At 46.0% G+C, this 23,469-nt stretch overlaps 1 protein-coding gene, 1 non-coding gene and 1 pseudogene across 7 annotated transcripts in view; 1 reads left to right on the forward strand and 2 right to left on the reverse strand.

Annotated features, from left to right (window-relative positions):
• Positions 1-5,317: 5,317 nt before the first annotated feature.
• Positions 5,318-23,469, forward strand: part of LUZP1 (leucine zipper protein 1) — a 96,716-nt gene continuing 78,564 nt past the window's right edge. The window contains exons 1-2 of one of the 6 annotated variants that reach the window (XM_063658754.1): positions 14,491-14,590; positions 17,686-17,771. The gene's annotated coding sequence lies outside the window, so the exon portion shown is untranslated. Of the gene's footprint in view, positions 5,642-14,297; positions 14,591-15,456; positions 16,171-17,685; positions 17,772-23,469 lie in introns of those variants that run through there. The other 5 variants (XM_054501413.2, XM_063658758.1, XM_054501396.2 and 2 more) reach the window with 5 other exon arrangements.
• LOC129023366 (U6 spliceosomal RNA) lies at positions 19,282-19,382 on the reverse strand (annotated as a pseudogene).
• LOC129023111 (U6 spliceosomal RNA) lies at positions 20,519-20,625 on the reverse strand. The gene has a single exon (XR_008496673.1). It is a non-coding gene; the product is annotated as a U6 spliceosomal RNA (small nuclear RNA).

A 23,469-nucleotide genomic window follows, 5' to 3' on the forward strand; every position in this document is an offset into this window, starting at 1 on the left:
CTCTGTCTCCTCTTGGCTATGTGGTTGTGGCCAGGTCACTTTGGCTTGCTTTCTTTTTTCTTTCTTTCTTTTTTTTTTTTCAGACAGAGTCTCACTCTTTCGCCCAGGCTGGAGTGCAGTGGTGAGATCTTGGCTCACTGCAACACCCGCCTCCTGGGTTCAAGCAATTCTTGTGCCTCAGCCTCCCGAGTAGCTGGGACTAAAGGTGCATGCCACCACTCCCAGCTAATTTTTGTACGTTTTTTTCAGTAGAGACGAGGTTTCACTATGTTGGCCAGGCTTGTCTCGAACTCCTGACCTTAAGTGATCCACCTGCTTTGGCCTCTCAAAATGCTGGGATTACAGGCGTGAGCCACTGTGCCCGGCCCACTTTGCCTTTCTGAGCCTCAGTTTCCTTATCTGTAAAATGTGATTATGAATAGGGCTCATGCCTTGAGACTACTGTGGGGGCTAGACGAGGGAATGTGTGTAAAATTCAGCACAGCACTGGTGCCTAGGAAGCACTCAATAAGGGAAGCTCCAGGTTCTCAGCCCCCATCAAAGACAGTCTGTTGCTGGGGCAGGGTGGTCATTCTGGCTTTGCAGCACGTCTCCAGGCCAGGGTGGCTTCAAAAACTGGCCAGTCTGAGCTGATACCACACTAAGTTAGGCCAAGAGAATTCCAGCGAGAAGCAAAGAAATTATGCTTTGGACAGCCCAGGACCACATTCTGGGGGAAATGTGCCATTTCTGTTCCACTTTTTTTTTTTCTTTTTTTTTTTTTTTTTTGAGACAGAGTCTTGCTCTGTCACCCAGGCTGGAGTGCAGTGGCTCAATCTCGACTCATTGCAAGCTCCGCCTCTCAGATTCATGCCATTCTCCTGCCTCAGCCTCCCAAGTAGCTGGGACTACAGGCGCCCACCACCATGCCCGGCTGATTTTTTGTGTTTTTTCAGTAGAGACGGGGTTTCGCTGTGTTAGCCAGGATGGTCTTGATCTCCTGACCCCATGATCCACCCGCCTTGGCCTCCCAAAGTGCTGGGATTACAGACATGAGCCACTTGCGCCTGGCCTTTTTTTTTTTTTTTTTTTTTTTGAGACGGAATTTAGCTCTGTCGCCAGGCTGGAGTACAGTGGCGCAATCGTAGCTCAGTGCAGCCTTGCCCTTCTAGGCTGAAGCGATCTTCTCACCTCAGCCTTCTGTGCCCAGCTGATTTTTTTATTTTTTGTAGAGACAAGGTCTCACTTTGTTGCCCAGGCTGGTCTCAAACTCCTGAGCTCAAGCAATCCTCCCATCTTATCCTCCCAAAGTGTCGGATTACAAGCATTAACCACTGCACCTGGCCTCTGTTCCAATTTTTGAAACATTAAAAATTATTCTCCTTCTTCCAGGGGTTCTAGGTGATATTCTCTGTTTTATTTTGCTAGTTTCCTTTTTATTTTGTGGGTGGTTGTATACTGAAGTCCTCCTATAATACTAGTTATTGTGATAAACGTTTTATGTACATTTTTTTTTCTTTTTTTTTTTCTTTTTCTTTTTGAGACGGAGTTTTGCTTTTGTTGTCCAGGCTGGAGTGCAATGGCGCAATCTTGGCTCACCACAACCTCCACCTCCCAGGTTCAAGCGATTCTCCTGCCTCAGCCTCCCCAGTAGCTGGGATTACAGGCATGTGCCACCATGCCTGGCTAATTTTGTATTTTTAGTAGAGACAGGGTTTCTCCATGTTGGTCAGGCTGGTCTCGAACTCCCAATCTCAGATGATCCACCGCCTCGGTCTCCCAAAGTGCTGGGATTACAGGCATGAGCCACCGTGCCTGGCCTTATGTACATTCTTTCATGTAATCTTTATAGCAACCCTTTCATGGTGTTTTTGTGTTATTGTCCTCACTGTGTGGATGAAGAAACTGAGGCTTGAGGAAGTTAACAAACGTTCCTGGGTCTGTCTGACACTAACCCCTTCGCCTTTCATTACTACACTTACCTGGCCTGTCAGCAGAAAGGTCCCTAGGGCCTTAGGTTACCCTAGTATCTTGCCCCAGAATTACCCAGTGAGTAGAATACCAAGGTTTGTCTGGACCAAAAATAAGAGAAACAACCTTTGGGAGGCCGAGGCAGGCAGATCACGAGGTCAGGAGTTCATGACATCCTGGCCAACATGGTGAAACCCTGTCTCTACTAAAAATACAAAAATTAGCTAGGCATGGTGATGCGTGCCTGTAATCCCAGCTACTCGGGAGACTGAGGCAGGGGAATTGCTTGAACTGGGAACCAGGAGGCAGAGGTTGCAGTGAGCTGAGATCATGCCACTGCACTCCAGCCTGGGCTACAGAGCAAGACTGTGTCTCAAAAAAAAAAAAAAAAAAGAAACAACCGTGTGACACAGGGTGCAACTCTGATTGTCTGATTGAGGAACCATCTATTTATTGTATTAGGGTCACATGTGTAATACATTCCCTGAGTGTTTAATGCAGGGAAAAATTTGTCTCTCCCAAATCACTGGCCTGATTCTTCCAACCATATCACAGCAATAGCTAATTCTTCTATAGGATTTACCATGTGACAGGCCTGTTTTGAGAACGAAATATGCTGCCAGACGCGGTGGCTCATGCGTATAATCCCAGCACTTTGGGAGGCTAAGGCAGGTGAATCACTTGAGGTCAGGATTTCGAGACCAGCCTGGCCAACATGGTGAAACCCTGTCTCTATTAAAAATACAAAAATTAGCCAGGCGTGGCAGCAGGTGCCTATAATCCCAGCTACTGGGGAGGCTGAGGTAGGAGAATTGCTTGAACCTGGGAGGCAGAGGTTGCAGTGAGCTGAGATTGCACCACTGCACTCCAGCCTGGGTGACAGAGCGAGACTCCATCTCAAAAAACAAAACAAAATGAAAAAAAGAACTAAATATATCTGAATCCTTCCAGGGACCCTAAGAAAGGGGTTTATTATTATATTATCCTGTTTTTCAGAAGAAGCAACAGAAGTACAGAGAAATTAACTAACTGCTTAAGGTCGTGTGACTAGTAAGTGGTAGAGTTGGGTTTCAAAACAATGTAATTTGCCTCCAGGGTCTGTGTATTCAATCACATGTTTACTACTTCCTACATAATTTGTAACTCATCCTGGTTCCCTCTTTGCTTTGACTGCCAGGAAACTCAGAACGATGATTTGTTTGTTCTTCACAGTTACTATCAGTTACTATCCTTAGAAAACTCAGCCCACCATTTCTACCCTAATTAGTCCATATTTCATCTTGCTTTCCTTTTTCCCCACTGGCCTTTGATCCAGGCTTTTATCGCTCCCAAATTCTTGTTCTTTAATTATCAGTCAAATGGTCTCGAGGCTGCAATGAAACTACCTCGAAACCCTTTTTGGAAAATACATGACATAAGACATCAGATGAACAGAGATGGCTTCTGACCAGCTGAGCCAGATGGACACAGTTGAAGATGTCTTTTGAGCATCTTTCGTGTAACCAGCACTGTGCTCTGTCATGTGGAGGATACAACAATGAGCCCAAGGTACTCCCATACTAGTTATGCCAACTGCTATGATAGATAAATCCTGAAATCACAATGCCTAAATACAATATAAATTAGTTCAATATGTGCCCCCCTCAGTCAAGTGATGAGTGAGACCCAGGTTGACTAAGGCTCTGCCTCGTTCAATGTGTAGCTTCCAAGGGCCCCCTGGTGTTGACATCTGATTGGCAGATGAGAGAAAAGAGCTTTGAGCAAGGCATACATCCTTCTTCACCACTTTGGCCAGGACATGGCATTCATGTTCTCTGCCCATATCCCACTGGTGAACACGAGTTATGTACCTAACAGCAAGGAGTGCTGGAAAATGTAGTCTGGCTGCTTTTCTCAGAAACAACTCTACATGTGGAAGGGGAACAGCTTTGATGAACAGCTGACCTTGTCCCAGTTTACGAGGAACTTAAAATTATTGAACCGTCTACCCTTATAGAATGGCTAAGAATACCATGCAATATGTAATGTGGCCACAGGGAGGAAAATGGCCTGGCCTTGTTTACAAGAAACCACGGACAAAAAAAGGAGCACTTAAGGCTGGGCACGGTAGCTCGCGCCTGTAATCCCAGCACTTTTGGAGGCCTAGGTGGGTGGATCACCTGAGGTCAGGAGTTTGAGACCAGCCTGATCAACCAATGAAACCCTGTCCCTACTAAAAATACAAAATTAGTCAGGTGTAGTGGCACACGCCTGTAATCCCAGTTACTTGGGAGGCTGAGGCAGAAGAATTACTTGAACCCGGGAGGCGGAGTTTGCAGTGAGCCAAGATCATGCCATTGCACTCCAGCCAGGGCTATAAGGAGAAACTCCGTCTCAAAAAAAAAAAAGGAGCATTTACATTTAAACCAAATGTATTTGTCCAACAAGGGAATGAGATGGGGTGTGGAGAGGAGGAGAGTTTATCATGATACTGAGTATTCAGGCAGAGGCTAAGTTTTCACTTGGCTGAAGGCTCTAGAAAGGGTCATGTGGACAGATGCCTCCTATCAGTCCTTCTAAGTGTGAACTTCCATGTAAGGTTCCCTTAGTCACCTCTGAGCACTTACTTTGTGTCAAGTTCTCAGTAAGGCTCTGAGGACCCAGAAACAAATGAGACAAAGTCATGGTTACTCAACTGAAATGCTGAAGCAGGATAGAGAAAGGCTGAGCTCTGGAAACCGGAGGCTGGAGTTTAATTCCTAGCTGTGTTATTTCGTAGCTGTGCGTCACTGGAGATGCCACTTGGCCTCTGGTTGTGTTTCCTCATTTATGAACTAGGAACAACAGTTATCTTCATAGATTACAGGAACCCAATGACAAAATATACCTGGAGCATTTGTAGCACAGTGCCTGGTATGTAGTAAGCATGTTATTTCATTAGTAGTAATATTTGTTTGATGACCTTGGATAAGTCACTTCATTTTTCAAAGCCTCAGCTTTCTCATCCATAGGATGGAGTTAACACTGACATCACGGGGTTGGAATCTTGCTGTGTCGTGGGGTCAGGAGCTGCCATTTCATCTCTCCGCCTCCTCCTGGGATGAGTGGGTCGCATCATGCCCACTTGATCGCGGACGGAAACCAGCCCCGTTCAGCGCAAAGGAGGAACCTGAATTAACAAGGACGCGATTTCCTGGCTGCGCTCCCGCTCCCGGGGTAGGAGGTTTGCGCTGGGTCCCATCCCCCGGCCGGTCCTGCTCAGGAAACGCGGAGAGAAAGCCAGGAACCAGGCCTGCCAGGCCCTGCGGCCCCTCAGCGCCGTCCCTCCTCCCCGGCCCTCGGTTGCAGGAAGCCGGCTGGCGGGAACGCCCTGCCTGGTGGGTGGGAAAGGCCGAGAGCGCGCCCGGCACCGGCGGCTTCCCAGGCCCGCGGCCGGCTGGCGGCGCGGAGCTGTCACTGCGGCAAACGGCGAACGCGCCGGCCCCCTCCCCCGCCGCCCGCAAGCCTGGTGCAGTCGGCCCATGAGTATTTCATGAAGTGCCGCAGCCGGATTCATGGCTCACTGGCGCAGGAGGGGAAAGAGGCTGAGTCCTGTCAAGCGCCAGCGCCCCACCCGGCACGGAGCGCACGCCGCGGGGGGCCGGGCTGGGGAGGGAAGGGTGTCCAGCCCTCCCTTTTGGGTGGTGAGATGCTGAGGCCTGAGGGTTTCTAGGTGAGTGTTCAAGGTCATGGCTGGTAAACGGCAGGGCCGGGATGCAACTCGGGGTCTGTTTCATCCTAAAGTTTGTGCCTCGGGTCTGTGGTTCTGCTCCAGGTTTTTGAGGTTTGGGGGGCGGGGGTTACGTTCTTGCTGCACCTCAAGAACCGGAGTTCTGTACCCAGGGGCTACCGATGTCCTCTCAGAGGTCTTTGAACCCCTTGTAATTGTGTAAAATGTTGTGTGTGTTGCATTTTTCTTTGAAGTTTCAAAGGCGTCAGTGATCCAACAAGGGTTAAGAATTATAGCCCTCTGCAGGGCATGGTGGCTCACGCCTGTAATCCTACCACTTTGGGAGGCCGAGGTGGGAGGATCGCTTGATTCCAGCAGTTCGAGACCAGCCTGGGAAACATAGTGAGACCCCCCCATCCTTACAGAAAATTTAAAAATTGGCTGGATGTGGTGGCACACGCTTCTAGTCCCAGCTACTTTGGAGGCTGAGACAGGAGGATTGCTTGAGCCCAGGAGTTTGAGGCTGTGGTGAGGGGTGATTGTGTCATTGCACTGCAGCCTGGGTGACAGAGGCCAGACCCTGTCTCAAAAAACAAAAAACAAAAAACCTCCCAAAATTATAGCTCTCCAAGTCTGCTTTGAGGACCCCAGCTTCATAAGAGGTTGAGGTTCCTCTATGTCTATAACCTCTTGAGAATATTTCTGCAAAGTCCCAGCTGTTACTCTGTAGCAACTTGGGGGCCTCTACAGGATCCCAGATCTTTCTACTGGATCTTGAGGCTCTTTCTATAGGGTCTTGAGACCTCTCTGGGGATTTGAGCTCTTTGTAGGGCCCTGGTGTCTCTTTCTGAGGTTCTGACAATCTCACTATAAGGTCCGATGGTCCTCCATGGAATGATTTCTAAACCTGGGCCTCAGGATGCCTATGAACTCCCTGAAATTGTGTGCAAGATTTTGTGGGTCTGTCTGTATATATGGAATTCTGGAGAGAGGTTTCATGGATTTCACTAGATTCTCAAAAGAATCTGTGATCCCCCAAAAGCTGGGAAAAAATATGGCTTTAGAGCATTCATTTGGACAGGCCTTACTCCTTTCTCATCAATAAAAGTCAAGGAAGTAGGAGGCGGGCCGTGGTGGGTCACGCCTGTAATTCCAGCACTTTTGGGGAGGCTGAGTTGGGCAGATCATTTGAGGTCAGGAGTTCAAGACCAGCCTGGCCAACATGGTGAAATCCCATCTCTACTAAAAATACAAAAATTAACTGGGTGTGGTGGCGCACGCCTATAATCCCAGCTACTTGGGAGGCTGAGGCAGGAAAATCACTTGAACCTGGGAGGTGGAGGTTGCAGTGAGCCCAGATCATACCACTGCACTCCAGCTTGGGCGACAGAGAAAGACACCATCTAAGAAAAAAAAATAAATAAATAAAGGAAGTAAAAGGTGGAGGAAATAAAAGACAGTGTTTTCTAGTAGAGTATGGGCTTTGGACTCAGGCATTCCTGGGTTAAAATCCCAATTTTCCCATTTACCAGCTGTGTGACCTTGAGCATGTTCCTTACCCTCTCTGAGCCTCCAGGCCACCTCCTCTAGGAAGCCTTCTCTGGCTCCTCAATTCAGTTAGGTCCCCACCCTGCATCCCCCAATCCCTCCTGGCATATCACCTGATTCTTTGCAGCACTTAATGGAACTGTTATTTAGTAATTGTGTTTAATGTTGTCCTGTTTCTCCACTCCTCCAGTCCAGGAAACTTGGGACTTTTGCTGTATTACAGTCTGTGTAGTGCCTGGCACATGTTAGGCACTCAGCCATTTCTTATGAAATAAATAAAAATGTAAAGGAATGGAAGGATGCAGGCCAGACACTATACTAGGGACAGAAAGGGATCAGAAATTAATAAGCATCATTCCTGTGGTCGAGGAAGTCCCAGGCTGGAGGGGGAAATAAGATGCATGCAAGGAAGACTGTCCTAATTGCGCTAATGGGGGATGAACACTAATGGAGGCAAACACTAGGGGGGAAAGCACCAAAGATCCAAAGATGAGTGAGACCTAGTCCCTGAAGAGCTGAGATGCCTTTCCTTTGTATTATGTGTTACAATTTACAAAGCACTTAGCTTACATGAAATAGGTGGGTATACACTTACTCTGCAGAGGTGGGAAAACTGCTGCTGAGAAGAGTTCAATGACTTGCCCAAAGCCACCCAGCCAATAATGGCTGCCTGAGTGCATAGCTTATTTGCTTTGGAATACAGCCCATTTCCTCCCGGACTTGGGCTTTGATGTTGCACATGTCTTGGTTTAGATCCTACTAGATGTGTGACCAGTAAGTGACTTTCCCTGTCTGAGCCTTGTTTTCCCAGTCTGCAAGATAGCAATAATGACCTCCTATAACCTTTAAGAGATAGTATATGCAATATACTAGCAATAATGACCCCTATAACCTTTAAGAGGTAGTATATGTAAAGTACCCAGCATGATTCTTGGTTCAGAATAAAGGATCTATAAATGTTTGTGGAATGAATGAATGAATGAATGAAGAAGATATCAGATTTTAACAGTATAAATAGGGTGTCTAGGGATGCACCCCTAGCAATGAGACTGTAAAGGAATGCAAAGAACTGATTGCTATAAAAGTCAGGAGAGTGCTTAATTTGGGGGATGAAGACAATTGTGATGGATGGATTACTACATGAAATGCATGTAGTAATGGTTGCCCTGAAACATGAGGGAGCAAAGGAATAGAGGGAACTTAAAATCATGCCATTTTGGGGATGATAGGAGAATTGAGGGTTATTTTATTCCTTCCTGTTCTGACTTTCTATGATTCTTGGCAGACTTTGCACTGGCCTCAATCATACTGGGTAATCATTTATTGTTTGAAAACCAGCAAAAGTGAGCCAACTCCAGCTTCGTTAGCTTTCTTTTTACGTATATCTTTATTGCCTTTTTTTCTGATGACACAGTAATACTGCTACTTGTAAAAAATTAAATTGCAGAAAGATATAATGAGTGAAAATGAAAGTGCAAGTTTAGACATGGTAGACACAAGGTGCTGACATATTGTGGTTCTTTGGAAGGTGTGGAAGGGGCATAGGACAGTGTGATGGTGAATTTTATGTGTCAGTTTGACTGGGCTAAGGGATGCCCAGATAGCTGGTAAAACATTATCTCTGAGTATTTCCAGGAGATATTAATATTTGAATTGGTAGATTGAGTAGAGAAAATTGCCTCCACCAATGTGGGTGGGCATGATCCAATTCACTGAGGGCCCAACAGAACAAAAAAGAGGAGGAAGGAAAATTTGCTCTCTCTCATTGAGCTGGAACATCCATCTTCTCATTGAGCTGGAACATCCATCTTCTCCTGCCTTTGGACATTGGAGCTCCTGGTTCTCAGATCCTTGGACTCTGAGACTTATCCAGCACTTCTCTGCCCACAAACCCCCATTCTTAGCACCACCATCTTTTCTGGTTCTCCAGCTTGCAAAAGGCAGATTGTGGGACTTCTCTGCTTCCGTAATCTTGTGAGCCAATTCTCATAATAAGTAAATTATATATATATATACTCCTATTGGTTCTGTTTCTCTGGAGAACTCTGACTAATACAGACAGGGACAAAAAAAAATTCTCCCTGCTTAAAAGTCTTTTTGTCCTGGCCTTGTCATGGTTCCTGAGACTTATATTAGGTGTCTTACTTTTGGCTCGTAGCATTGAAAGTTCAAATGCAACCAAGGGCTAGGGTCAGGGGAGAAAGCGAAAATTGTCTCGGCATGGGCTTTCTTGGAACCCCACGAAGGAGGAGATGGGATCTGTGGAACTTTCTATTGCAGTATGCACAGGTGGCTCAGGTGCCCACTGCTGGTATACCTTGTAGCTGTGTTTTTACCCCCTTTCCCCTCCATAGCAAAGTCTTTTTTGAAAGTTCTCACTATATGCACACACAGAACAGCAAAGCAGGCTGGGCACAGTGTCTCACACCTGTAATCCCAGCATTTTGGGAGGCCAAGGCAGGTGGATGGCTTGAGCTCAGGAGATGGAGACCAGCCTGGGCAGCATGGTGAAACCCCGTCTCTACCAAAAATACAAAAAGAATTAGCTGGGCGTGTTGGCAGGCACCTGTTATCCCAGCTACTTGGGAGGCTGAGGTAGGAGGATTACTGGAGCCTGGGAAGTGGAGTTGTAGTGACCTGAGATCATGCCACTGCACTTTAGCCTGGGTGACAAAGTGAGACTCTATCTCAAAAAAAAAAAAAAAAAAAAAGCAGAAACAAAAACAAAATGAAACTCAGCAAAGCAAAAAGAAAGAAAAAAACTGAAGGTTCTCTATTTAGCTCTTTTTTATTTATTTATTTTTTTAGAGACAGTTTCTTTCTCTGTCACTCAGGCTGGAGTGCAGTGCAGAGATCATAGCTCACTGCAGCCTCCAACTCCTGGGCTCAAGCAATCCTCCCTCCTCAGCCTCCTGAGTAACTAGGACCACAGGTATGAGCCACCATGCCTGGCGGTGGCTCACACCTGTAATCCTAGCACTTTGGGAGGCTGAGGTGAGTGGATCATGAGGTCAGGAGTTCGAGACCAGCCTGACCAACATGGTGAAACCCTGTCTCTACTAAAAATACAAAAATTAGCCGGGCATGGTGTCACAGGCCTGTAATCCCAGCTACTCAGCAGGCTGAGGCAGGAGAATTGCTTGAATACGGGAGGCAGAGCCGAGATCGCACCACTGCACTCTAGCCTGAGCGACAGAGCGAGACTCTGTCTCAAAAAAAATAAAAATAAAAATAAATAAATAAATAAAATTTTGGCTAGGCATGGTGGCTCACGCCTGCAATCCCAGCACTTTGGGAGGACAAAGCTAAAGGATCGCTTGAGCCTAGGCATTCGAGACCAGCCTGGACAACATGGTGAAACCCCATCTCTACTGAAAATACAAAAATTACCCGGGTGTGGTGGGTCATTCCTGTAATCCCAGCTACTCGGGAGCCTGAAGCAGGAGAATCGCTTGAACTTGGGAGGCAAAGGTTGCAGTGAGCCCAAATCGTGCCACTGCACTCCAGCCTGAGCGACAGAGGGTGACCTGTGTCTAAAATAATAATAATAATAATAATAATTTCTTTTTTTGTAAAGACAGGGGTCTCACTATGTTGCCCGGGCTGGTCTCAAACTCCTGGTCTCAAGTAATCTTCCCACCTTGGCCACCCAAAGCACTGGGATTATAGGTGTGAGCCACTGCGCCTGGCCTATTTAGTTCTTTATAGTCTCCATATTTTTCTATGCATATACTAAGCATATATTACAAATTATAACTACAGGATCCTACTACACTTGTAATTCGGCAACTTACTCTTACTCTTTTCGCTTAACAATGTCCAATAGAGAGCTTTTATTGCCCAATCATACAAGTCGATTCCTTTCCTTTTACTAATGCAGCCTCTTGAGGGCAGGGCTATTATTTAGCTCTACTTCCAGTCCAGAGTCCAGCATACGGGAGGTCTTGCTGGGAGGACGAGGACATATTCAAATAGTAACAGCAACCACTATATCCTGGCATGAATTAGGTGCCAGGCTCTGAACTCAGCTCTTTCACATGTTTAACCCTCATAGGCACTGTGTGAGAAAGATAGTATTATTATTTCCATTTTGCAGATGAGAAACTGATGTGCAGAGACCTGAAAGCCCAAGATTACATAATTAGTAAGTGGCAGAGCTGGGTTTTGAATCCTGATCTTTCCTGTGCCAAAGCTTTTGCTATGAATAAATCAGTAAGTGGTTGCTGGGATCATGGGTCCTGGGGAGAAAGTTCTTTCTTCAGAACCTTCCTTGTATGTCCTGGGTTCTTCCTTCTAAGGGTTTGTGGTACTTGGAATCAGCTTTAGCCCTTAGGAGCAACTCAGTAAAGGCCCTTCCTTTGCCTCCAGCAATCTTACAGCCATGATTACTTTTCACAGGAAGTGGTGTTTTTGAATATTTTTTCTAAAAATAAGCTATAATTTATTAGGGGCCTTTGAGGACTGGGCCAGGCATTTCAGGACACCCATGTGCCTGCCTGCAGCATAGGAAATTAATCAGAACCCCAGAGTTCCTCCCCTCCTTCCACAGGCCAGTGCTCTAGAAATGCCCAGTGCCTCATTGCAGTTCTCCTAGAGGATTGCAGAGATGCCAAGGGCGGTTTAACACAGATTCACGTCTCTGTAAAGAAGGTGAGAGGAGAAAGGCACGAAGCAGAAATGGGTCAGCTCTGCTGCAAAGAACTCTCAGAGAGAACTCCAAGCTGACCCCAGCTTGGAGGCATGCTGAATGGCAGAGATGCCCTGGGGCATCATCAGATGTGACTCTGCTGAATCCATCTGGGGTCTGCAGACTGGAGTGCTGGTTTCCATTCCAATAGGAATGCTTTGCAGGGCCACTTTCAGCAAGCCTCTTCCTTTCTCAAGACCCTAAAGTCTTCCATATGAAATGATTAGGTGGATTGTCATGAGGTGCTGTGTGGTGTTAATAACTAGAAATAATACTGATGATAGTAGTTATATATATAAAATACATATATAAATCATACAGTAATTTTATATATATATATATATATATTTTTTTTTTTTTGAGACAGGGTCTCGATCTGTCACCAGGCTGGAGTGCAGTGGCATTATCATGGCTCATTGCAACCTCCACCTCCCAGGTTCAAGGGATCCTCCCACCACAGCCTCTTGAGTAGCTGAGACTGCACGGGCACCATCAGGCCCAGCTAATTTTTAATATTTTTTGTAAAGACGGGGTTTTGCCATGTTGCCCAGGCTGGTCTCAAACTCCTGTACTCAAGTGATCCACCCCTCTGGACTCAAGTGATCCTCCCAAAGTGCTGGGATTGCAGGCATGAGCAACCGCTCCTGGTCAATATAATACTATTGAAAATAAGAATGACAGGGGCCTGGCGTGGTGGTTCACGTCTGTAATCCTAGCACTTAAGGAGGCTGAGGTGAGTGGATCACCTGAGGTCAGGAGTTCGAGACCAGCGTGGCCAACATGGTGAAACACCATCTCTACTAAAAATACAAAAATTGGCCAGGTGTGGTGGTGAGTGCCGGTAATCCCAGCTACTTGGGAGGCTGAGGCAGGAGAATCTCTTGAACCTGGAAGGCAGAGGTTGCAGTGAACTGAGATTGCACCACTGCACTCCAACCTGGGCGACAAGAGAGAAAATTTGTCTCAAAAAAAAAAAAAAAGAAAAAAAAGAAAGAAAGAAAATAAGAATGACAATCATATTGTTCATATTGTTTGTGGAACACTGCGCCTGATGTTTTCCATACAGTATCTTAGGTAATTTTAAAACAAACACCACAAGACTATATTATTATCCCCATTTTATAGAAGAGAAGACAGACTCAGAGATGGCTATTATGACCCCAGAACATAGGATCCCAGGGTTTTCTGGCATCAGAGCTTGAGCTCCACAAACATATGTGGGTTCTGACCTCCAGGAAGTGCTAAGAAACAAATGGGAGGTCAGTTCGTTATAAGTTGTAGTGTTCATGCCCACGTGAGGGTTAAACACAATGTTATTGGTCATTCAGAACAGAGAGGATGGCTTTCTGGCTGGGAGAAGCTGGGAGGTGAGACAGCAGGGGAAGAGCTTGAGCAAAGGGTCAAATGTGGGAAAGCAGTGGGTGTGCTAAGAGAAGTTTGGATAAACTTTGTGTGTGTGTGTGTGTGTAAAGGTAGGAAGTGATCATACCAGGCCAGGGCTTTGGCCTTTATTCCATAGGCAATAAAGAGCTTACACAAGAGATGTCTCAAGAGACCAACCATGCTGCCGTAGTCAGAGAGGAAGCAGCCCTCAGCCCATCTGTGTCCTGGCTTGTGAATGCTGCTGCGTGCCAGCGTGTGGGAGGGCATCCGCAGCGAAAGCAGTCTCTGGCTGTGTCCTGTACTATGCTGGGTGTGGGTCTTGGGCTGTCTTTGAAGCCCTCCTCCTGACTTCTCAGGGCACTAGGTGCCTTTTAGATAGTAGACTTAAAGGAAGTATGTCATAGAAGTATGGGAGGGGATTTTGAGATCATCTGATTATTCCCCCTTCCCATTTTAAAGAAGATGAAAATCGGGAACATAGATGGGAAAGTACTTGTCTAGCATCACACAATGAATTAATAGCACAGGGGGGGACTGGAACCCATGCCTCCCAAGTCTTAGCTGAGTTCCTTCTCTGCATTTGCGGAGTAATAGAAATAGCATTTGTTGAGTGATTATTCCATATCAGGTTCTAGGCTAAGCACCTTTCCATTGATTATCTCATTTAATCCTCACAACCCTACTGAGAGTGCCCTGCTTTTTTTTTTTTTTTTCTTTTGAGACAGGGTCTCACTCTGTCACCCACGCTGGAGTGCAGTGGCACGATCACGGCTCACTGCAGCCTCGATCTCCCTGGGCTCAAGCAATCCTCCTACTTTAGCCTACAGGCGCGCGCCACCACGCCCGGCTAATTTTTGTATTTTTTATAGAGATAGGGTTTCGCCATGTTGCCCAGGCTGGTCTCGAACTTCTGAGTTTAAGCGATCCGTCCGCCTCAGCCTCCCAAAGTTCTGGGATTACAGACTTGAGTCACCACGCGGGCCGAAAGTGTCCCTCCTGAAATCGAGAAGTCTTGTCTTCCATTTCGATTTCTCAGGGCGCCTAGCACAGGACCTAGCTACGGAGGCAATAAAAACTTCACAGGACCTAGCTACGGAGGCAATAAAAACTTGGTGGAGTCTAAGTTCTGGGAAGGGAAAAAAGGACGGAGGGGGCGGGGCCTGCAGACCAACCCCGCCCATCACAGAGACCCCGCCTTCCAGAACGCTGACGTCACCATCTGGCCCCGCCCCTCATTGTCAGTCCCGCCGAGCCAGAGGAGGCGCCGGTCGCTGGCAGCTGAGCACCGGAGCCCTCCGCAGGCGGGAGCGCGGTTCTGGGCCGCCGAGGTGAAGGTCCGTGAGGCGGCGGCGGGAGCGCGGCGCGGGGGGCTGGGACGGGCGCGGGGAGCGGAGGGCGGCGGGGTTGGGAGGCCGGTCCCGGGTGAGGTCCGGGCACCCGCGGCCACGGGGCAGAAGAAACCGCGGGCGCAGCCGAGGAGGGATGGGGGTGTGGAGTTGGGGGAGAGTTGGAATGGATTTTAGAGGAAGGGCTCAGAAGGGGACCTTTTGGGGCGAGACCCGGCACATGTTTGTGGAGTTGGAGGAAGAGACTGAGGAGATTTTCCCTCGGGAGGGGGAGGGAAGGTTCTGAGGAGACTTCTTGGTGGGAGCGAGACTCTGAGGAGAAATGTTTGGGGCAGAGACGCGGAGGAGACATTTTCGAGGGGACGGCGAAGAGTTTCGGGGGTAGAGTTTGGGGTTGGGGGAGGGGGCGACGAGGCGGCCGGGGAAGGGGCTGCGCGGGGCCCGGCGGGCACCGGAGGAAGGAAGTGATCAGACAGGAAGGGCCCGGGAGCTCCAGCAGGAGAAGAAGGAGGAGGGCGGTTTGGGAGCGCGTCGGGCCGGCCTGCGGGGCCAGCTGCGGGCGCGGGGCGCGGGGCGCCGGGCGCGGGCCGGGCGAGGAGGGGTCCGGTGGCCGCCGCAGCTGTCGGCCGCGCCGGCCCGCATCCCGGGCGCTCTGCTGGTCTTGCAGCCAGACCGCTGGGCCGGGAAGGAATTCGAGGCATTCGCTTTGTTTAAGTTGCCAGTAGACAGTCCTTAGGACTAATTAATGGTGGAATCTGCAGGGGGACGCCGGCGAGCGGGGCCGGGGCCTCCCCCCGCCCGTCGCGGTGAACTTTCCGCAGCGCGGGGCCCGCCTCCCCGCGCACCCCCGGCCCCCGCCCAGCGGCCCGGGCGGGGAAGGAGCCATGGCTTCCCGGAGCGCAGGAATGAAGTGCGGTTTCTGGGGCTGGTGGCCTCTGGCTGCGGAGCCTGCCTGCAGGGAAGCTGGCGACCCGGAGCGGCCGCGCTGGGGCTTCGGAACCCGGTTTAGAGCTCTTGGAGGTGGCTGCGGTTTCTGTGTATAACCTTGGAGGAGCCTCTGCGAGCCGAGAAAGACCATCTTGCTTTGGAGCATCTGTTTCTTCATCGCGTCAACCCCTTTCCTAACACTGCAGAGCTTGTTGTGGCTTGTTTCGGAAATGCCGAGGCCAGCGCTCACCCTTGCGGGTGGGAGAGGGGAAGAGAGTAGGCACCCCCAAAACCCCTGCAGTGTGATTTCCAGAAGGCCAGAGACTGCCTGCAGCTCCGCCGTAGCACCTTCACTGACTTGAATGACCTTGGGGGAAGGATTGCGCTGCAGAGCCCTTGGTGCCTTATCTGTCGTTGGAGGAGAAAATACTCTCTGGACCTCCCTGCCTTTTGGGGATGTTTTGAGGGGTGGGGTTTGCTCAGGGTATTTCTTTTACAAACGGCTGCAGTTCTGGCCTAAGGAGCTGGACTGGTGTCAGAGCTTGGAGAATTCAGATCATCTAATAAGATTTGACTACCTCAAATTAGGGAGGGAGGGGTTTGGATTTTAGGAGGACATTTCTTTTTGGGGAATCTGTACGGTATGTTCCAGATTGCCTTCTGTCACTTTGTTTGCAACTTTGGTAGTATTCCTGTGGTTAAATTGAATTAGCCCCATAGAAAATTCTTCTTTTGTCAGAAATAATTGTTTTGCTCAGAATTCCCCTGGGGGCAGATTAAGGTTTTGCTCAATTTACTCCTAGAAGAATTTACTCCTAGAAGAATTTTCCAGGTTTCTAAAATTAAATCACTTTTCTAAACATAGTAACTAAAGTTTGAAAAGCTGGAAATAGTGAGCTGGGAAGGGAATGGGTTGGAGTATGAAGAAGGCAGCAAACACAGGTTCATTGTTGACCAGTGATTAATAATGCGGATTGTTAATTAGCCTTCCTTGATTATGAGGTGTTTTCTTAATCTTAAATAATTTAAGACCAAGAAAAGGAACTAATGTTGTTGAGTTGCCTATTCTGTGCCCAGTACTTATGCTAGGTGGTATAGATCTTAGGCAGTCTTCCCAATAATTTTGTGAGGTGGTAGTTAGCATCCCTTTTTTTTTTTTTTTGAGACGGAGTGCTCTGTCACCCAGGCTGTAGTGCAATGGTGCGATCTCGGCTCACTGCAACCTCCGCCTCTCATGTTCAAGCTATTCTCCTGCCTCAGCCTCCCGAGTAGCTGGGATTACAGGTGTGTGCCACCAGGCCCGGTTAATTTTTGTATTGTTAGTGGAGATGGGGTTTCACCATGTTGGCCAGGTTGGTTTCGAACTCCTGACCTCAAGTGATCTGCCCGCCTCGGCCTCCCAAAGTGCTGGGATTACAGGCGTGAGCCACCGCTCCCGGTCAGCATCCCTGTTTTATAGATGAACAAGCCAAAGGTCAGAAAGTAAAGTGACTGTCCCAAGTTCACACACACAACTAGTAAGAAATGGCGCTGGAATTCATACCCAGGTCTGTTTCTCAGGTCTGTGGTTGTCTCACTACTTTGCCCACTGCCTTGGGAATCATGAGACCTAGTTTTTTGGCCTTTGACTCAGCCACTGGGTGACTGTGGGCCCTAGAATAAGTCAGTTAAGTCTCTTCTCCAATAATATTGCCTTTTCTTTCAGCAGTGTTGTCAATATGCGCTTGAAGTGTGTTTTTTTTTTTTTGTAAAAAGATAAACATATAAGGCTGTAGTAGTGTAGTAGTGGTATGTACTATATGCCACTAGGTGCTTACTTATTTTTTATGAAGGAAGCATTTCTGTTAAAATGGGGAGTACCTAAGTGATCATATATTTCATTTATGTAATGGAAGTTGATGGATAGCTAATGGCCCTTCCAGTGTAAAGCGGCCATCATTAAGGTAACATCAGAAACAGAACCATTTTTCATGTAATACAGCCTTTAGGGACAGTGTCAACTTATGAGTAAAGCACGCTGTTACAGGTAGGACCTGGATAGTCCAGGCTGAAAGATGTGGTATAAACTTTGATGCATATAATAGATGCATAGCATATATTTGATGAATGAATGAATGAATGTAATGAATGTATTCCTTTTTCTTTTTGGAGTGCAGTGCTGTGATGATGTCTCACTGCATCCTCTACTGCCTGGGCTCAAGTGATTTTCCCACGTCAGCCTTCTGAGAAGCTGGGACCACAGGTGCGTGCCACCATGCCTGGCTAACTTTTTTTTTTTATTTATAGAGATGAGGTTTCCCTGTGTTTCCCAGGCTGGTCTCCTGGAACTCCTGGGTTCAGGGGATCCTCCCGTGTCAGCCTCCCAAAGTGTTGGGATTACAGGCATGAGCCATCATGCCCTGCCCTGAATGCATTCTTTAAAAAAAAAAAAAAACTTTATTGAGGTATAATTTACATATAATAAAATTCGCCAATTTTAAGTGTATAGTTTGACGAACTTTGACAAATGTATACAGTTGTATAATTACCACCACTGCGTTTATTTTTTTAAACTGTGTGTTATCTTTTAGGAATTGGGTAGTAGATTTATCCCTGGGAATGTTACGAGGTTTCTATGCTCAGATTCAATACTGTGAGATCAGAATGAATATTACAGTGTTAATGTGCCAACTTGGGAGGAAATAGGAAAACCTTAGGTATTTAATGGTGAGGTAAATGGGAAGAATAAGAGGGAGAGACATTTATTGGATCAGGGGAAAGATAAATAAGTTCAGGAGGAAGTAGATTTTAGCTACTTTTAAGACAGAGGATACATTTTGGGGAAAAAGTTACCAAAAGATTTAAGGAGTTGAACTTTTTATTTTTTTTCTTTTGAAATGGTAGCTCCTGAAATATAAAACTTAACATCTTTGACTGTGCTTAAGAAGCGCTTAACAAATTATGGTTGTTCAAATAATACTTAAGGGTGGGGATGGTGTAAAGTGGTTGAAGGCCTTGCCCTTCCACCTATGACAGAATATCCTTAGTGTTGATCTCTAACTTTTTAAAAATAATATTCCACAAAGGGAAGAATACATTAGGTAGCAATTGTGGCTTGCGGGGAAGATTGTTTCTTCCTTTTCATAATTTCTCAAGTCACTGAACTTCTCCCAGTATGCTTTAGCTCAAGTCTCTGTCTCTGTCTTAGAAAATGCCTGGAACCTCTGCTAGTGAGCTTCTAGAAGAAGCCCCATTTCTACCTTTTCTTTATTTTTTGATTTTATCTTTATTCATTCTGTTTCTGTATGGTGACTGTTTTTTTTTTTTTTGAAACGGAGTCTCACTGTGTCACCCAGGCTGGAGTGCAGTGGTGCGATCTCAGCTCACTGCAAGCTCCGCCTCCCAGGTTCACGCCATTCTCCTGCCTCAGCCTCCCTTGTAGCTGGGACTACAGGCACCCGCCACTACGCCCGGCTAATTTTTTGTATTTTTAGTAGAGACGGGGTTTCACCGTGTTAGCCAGGATGGTCTCGATCTCCTGACCTCGTGATCCGCCCGCCTCGCCCTCCCAAAGTGCTGGGATTACAGGCATGAGCCACCGTGCCCAGCCGGTGACTGTTTTATAAGCCCTTCTCTCACCCATGGATTTGTCTGAGAATGGAAACTTTTTTTTTTTTTTGCTCTGCCCGAAGCAAAGGAATTCTTGTTAAATCCACCATTGGTCTTCTATATACCATTAGGAAATAATAATTAAAATAACCCTTTAGATCTACTCAAAGGGGTGACTATAATAGTGTTCCCTCCTTGAGCAGGGGACATGCTAATCTTCTCTGTATCGTTCCAGTTTTAGTATTTGTGCTGCAGAAGTGACTACTCTGTTCACCTTTGAAAAAATAATAACTCTATGAGGTGGTCATTATCCTTATTTTATAAATGAGGGAACTGAGCTCAGAGCAGTTAACTGCCAGAGCAAGTGAGGGGCAGACCATTGATTCGAGCTTAGGTATGATTGATACTCAGGTTTGGGATCTATGTCATTACACTCTCATTTATATGGGAGTGGAGGGTCAAGGGAAGAGCTTGAAAATACCATATTAAAATATGAGCCACAACCTAACAAGCATTGCTAACCTTTTTAGGCATTGCTGTTGTCATCTATGACTTTCTTAATTTCTGGAGATTCCTCCTTATGTTCTAAGGAATTTATAGTTAATCCTTTAGTATTGCACAACTTCCTTCCCAGACCCAGCATTCCTTTTTTTTTTTTTTTAAGAGACAGGATCTCACTCTTTCTCTTGATCTGGAGTATAGTGGCAGTCATAGCTCACAGCAGCCTTGAACTCCTGGGCTTGGGCAGTTCTCCTTCCTCAGCCTCCGATTAACTGGGACTACAAGTGTGTACCACCATGCCCAGCTAATTAAGAAACTTTTTTTTTTTTTTTTTTTTTTGTAGAGACAGGGTTTCGCTTTGTTGCCCAGGCTGGTCTTAAACTCCTGGGCTCAAGTGATCCTCCCACCTTGGCCTCCCAGAGTGTTGGGATTACAAGCATGAGTGGTACCTGGCCCCAACATTCTTTTTTTTTTTTGAGAGAGTCTCACCCTGTCACCCAGGCTGGAGTGAAGTGGTGTGATCTTGGCTCACTGCAACTTCCACCTCCCAGGTTCAAACGATTCTTCTCCCTCAGCCTCCCAAGTAGCTGGGATTACAGGTGCCCGCCACCACACCCAGCTAATTTTTGTATTTTTAGTAGAGACAGGGTTTTACCATGTTGGCCAGGCTGGTCTCGAGCTCCTGACCTTGTGATCCGCCTGCCTTGGCCTCCAAAAGTGCTGGGATTACAGGTGTGAGCCACCGCGCCCGGCCTTATTCTTTATAAACATGGTACTTTGTATCACTGGCTATTTGAATTACTCCTCTGAAAGCTTCTACCAGGGTAATCTTTCATTCAAGACCTGCCGTATTTGCATGTGCCCCTTTATACCTGTTTATTTATTTTTACAAAAAAATTAAAAAATATGGACTGCTTTATGAATTAGCATGTCATCCTTGTGCAGGGCACATACTAATCTTCCCTGTACCATTCCAATTTTAGTATTTGTGTTGTGGAAGTGAGCACTCTATTCCTGTTTTTATCTGGACAAAATAGTATTTTAAAAATGTATTATGGGCCGGGCTAACATGGTGAAACCCTGTGGCTACTAAAAATACAAAAAATTAGCCAGGCATGGTGGCAGGCGCCTGTAGTCCCGGCTACTCGGGAGGCTGAGGCAGGAGAATGGCGAGAACCCGGGAGGTGGGGCTTGCAAGTGAGCCGAGATGGCGCCACTGCACTCCAGCCTGGGCGACAGAGCGAGACTCTGTCTCAAAAAAAAAAAAAAAAAAAAGTATATTACGTTATTAAAAACTTTATTATTGAACTATATAATACATATACAGAAAAATACATGTAAAAGTGAAATTTGATGTTTTTTTCCCACAAACTGAATATACCCATGTAAGCAGCACCTAGATCTAGATCAAGAAACAGCGTTACCAGTACCTAGAAGCCCCTATCCAGTTCCCTTTCAGTTTCTGTCTCCCCTCTACCACCCAGGGTAATCACCATCCTGACTTCTGACAGAATAGATTATTTTGCTCTTTTTTTGTAGTCTTGTAAAAATTGAATTGTATAGTATATATTCTTTGTGGTCTGGCTCCTTTTATTTAACACTAACGTGAGCGTGCAAAAATTTTTAGTGGTTTTTAGATTTGGAATAAAATTCAAATTTCAGCTTTTTTTTTTTTTTTTTTTTTTTTTTTGAGACAGTCTCGTTCTGTTGCCCAGGCTGAAGTGCAGTGGCGCGATCTCAGCTCACTGCAACCTCCACCTTCTGGGTTCAAGCAGTCCTCCGCCTCAGCCTCCCAAGTAGCTGGGATTACAGGTGACTGCCACCATGCCTGGGTAATTTTTGTGTTTTTAGTAGAGACGGAGTTTCCCCATGTTATGTTGGCCAGGCTGGCCATGAACTCCTGACCTCTTGATCCACTCACCTCGGCCTCCCAAGGTGCTGGGATTACAGGCATGAACCACTGCGCCTGGCCATTTCAGTTCTTTATTTTGACCTATAATGCCCTGTATAGCCCGTCTCCTGCCTACTTTTTGGGTAGGCAATTGGCATCTTATGCCAATCTCATTGCCCATTATGCCTCTGTTACGCTAACTTCTTATTTTTATTCTTATTTTATTTATTTAATTTTTAGAGATGGGGTCTCACTATATTGCTCAGGCTGGTCTCAAACTCCTGGCCTCAAGCTGTCCTTTGGCCTCCAGAGTAGCTGAGATTACAGGCATGAGCCACTGGCCCTATTTATTTTTAAACTCAATGAGCTGTTTCCTACCTCAGGGTCTTTGTATGCATGGCTCTGTCTTCCTTGAACACTTCTTTCCCCTGCTCTTTGCATGGCTGCCTTCACGCCTGAGCTTATGTAAAAATATCAGGGATACTTTTTCTCATCATCGTGTCTTGCTAGTCCTTTCCCATTATTCCCTATTACTGGCTTCTGTTGCCTCCTTTTGTAGCACCTATTGCAATTTATGATTATATATCTGCGTGCATGATTATTATGTCTTCCCTGCTAGATTCCACGAAAGCAGAGAACTCATCTGTTTTGTTCTCCGGTGTATATCTAGTGCCTAACACAGTGACTGACATAGGTATTTAATAAATTTTAATGGCCATATTCCCAATTCAGCACCTTTGTTCCCATTATCTTTTGTCCCTTCCTTTTATGCTGTTTAACTATTTAAATCTTTTCCACCCCTCAAAACTGAGCTCAGTTCTCCCTCTTTGAAGTCTATCATGATTTTGCAACAGTTAATCTTTCTTCTCTAAAATTTTATAGCATTTATTGCCAATACCACCTCGTGTTCATGGAAAATCACACTATCACATATCTTATTTTACCTAGTTGTATCAAAAGCTTCTTATTTTCTCAAAAATCTTGTAGCTTGTTATGCCAGTACTCCTCATATTTTTGGTTAACTTGACCAGCTTCTATTAATATCTTAATTACCTAATTTGACTGGAAGCTTCTCGATCAGAAGCTGTTTTAGCTAATACCCTCCTCAGTTATTTTCACTGGCACATAGTAGGTCTTTAGTAGAGTTTTTGATGACCAGTGATATTTATGTATAGGTAGCAATTTTAATTTCTTAAGCTTATTAACATGGATTCTTTTTATTAGACTCCTGCTTAATATTTTCTCTCATCTAAAGGCTGGGAGTGCACCAACTTCTTCAGGCGATATAGAGACTATTAGGGTGTGAAAGTACAGGAGTCCGGTCCTAATGCCACAAAGCAGATTCTCCTTTGGAACTTGTCACTGGCGTAGAATTAACTATGCAGAGTTCCTTCTTAGAAAAAATGCTTTATCAGTGCTTGTTTAATGTTCTCAGATTGGAATTACTAACAGAAACAAGACACTAGGTAGTACTTTATTTGAATTTTCTGTTGACTAACATTTTATTTTGTTGTCAACAATGAAAATCTTGAGCCAATTAAATCTGCTTAAAGCTGCTTTGTCTGATCGGTAAGCTCTCTCAGTAGTTATTCTTCCTCTTGTGTTAAAGGCAGAAGAATGTGTGTTCTATAAGCCAATTTAAATGCAAATTTAAATTAGTAGCAACTTAGTTGATTTAACTCAGTATATATTTCAAATTAAGTGGTAAATGTAAATTATTTTTTAGGAGGTACCTACTGTGTATTTTAAATCAGTGATTATTTTGGCTTTTCTGATGAAACTATATCAGAATATTATAGGGTAATGTAGTAATTGGTTTGTTTTTGTTTTTGTTTTTTGAGACAGAATTTTACTCTTGTTGCCCATGCTGGAGTGCAGTGGCGTGATCTTGGCTCACTGCAACCTCCACCTCTTGGGTTCAAGCAATTCTTCTGTCTCAGCCTCCCGAGTAGCTGGAACT

Source organism: Pongo pygmaeus, chromosome 1, assembly GCF_028885625.2.
Source record: "Pongo pygmaeus isolate AG05252 chromosome 1, NHGRI_mPonPyg2-v2.0_pri, whole genome shotgun sequence".
NCBI classification, from domain to species: domain Eukaryota; kingdom Metazoa; phylum Chordata; class Mammalia; order Primates; family Hominidae; genus Pongo; species Pongo pygmaeus.